We start from the raw sequence: 1,131 nt of genomic DNA, 5'->3' as shown, positions 1-1,131 counted from the left end.
AGCTTGGACAGTGGTTAACCCAAAACATTGTAGGATCGACACATGCTGGGGGGAGGGAGGGGTGAATAGCACTCGTGACTTTTTCACACTTTTCTGAAAATACAAAATAAAACACAGCGAAAACTAAGGTGACGTTTGGTTCTCTCCTAGGAATCGGAATGGGAATGAGTATCATAGTATAGTGAAATGGGAATGAGTATGAGCTTGGGTATCATTCTTAAAACTAATGTTTGGTTAGTTGAATATTTTCAATCGGAATGAACCTAAATTTTCTTTTTTATCCTTAGAGAAAAATAAGAAAAAAATTAGATGGAAGAGAAAGTTGAATGTGAAAGAAACATATGATGAGAGAGAATGATGAGAGAGAAAGTGTGATGAGAGAGAAAGTGTGATGAGAGAAAATAAGGAGAGAGAGCGTGATAGGAGAACTTGAGAAGAGAAAAAGTATGATGAGAGAGAAAGTGTGCTGAGAGAGAAATAGTAATAGGAAAAAATGAAGAGAGAGAAAGTGTTATGAGAGAAAATGAGAGATTGAGGAGAGAAAGTATGATGAGAAAATGTAATGGAAGAGAAAGTGTGATAGGAAAAAATGAAAAGAGGGAAAGTGTGATGAGAGAAAATGAGGAGAGAGAGTGTGATGGAAGAGAATGAAAAGAGAGAAAGTCTGATGAGAGAAAATATGGAAAGAAAGTATAGTAAGAGAGATTAAGGAGAGAGAAAGTATGATGAAAAATAAGGATAGAATGAAGAGAGAGAAAATAATGAGAGAGTGTATGATAAGAGAGAATACAAAGAGAAAATAGTAGAGAATCTGTGATGAGAGAGAATGAGGAGAGAGAGTGTGATGGAAGAGAATGAAGAGGGAGAAAGTATCATGAGAAGAAATATGGAGAGAGAGTATGGTAAGAGAGATTGAGGAGAGAGAAAGTATGATGAAAAAATGAGGAGAGAATGAAGAGAGAGAAAATAATGAGAGAGTGTGTGTGATGAGAGAGAATATAGAGAGAAAATGGTAGAGAATGTGTGATGAGAGAGAATAAGGAGAGAGAAAGTATGTTGAGAGAGAAAATGTGATGATAGAATGAGGAAAGAGAAAGTGTGATGAGAGAGAATAAGGAGAGAGAGTGAAAT

Source organism: Zingiber officinale, chromosome 6B, assembly GCF_018446385.1.
Source record: "Zingiber officinale cultivar Zhangliang chromosome 6B, Zo_v1.1, whole genome shotgun sequence".
Taxonomy (NCBI): domain Eukaryota; kingdom Viridiplantae; phylum Streptophyta; class Magnoliopsida; order Zingiberales; family Zingiberaceae; genus Zingiber; species Zingiber officinale.
The sequence above is the reverse complement of the archived record's forward strand: the minus strand, read 5'-3'. Positions refer to the sequence as shown.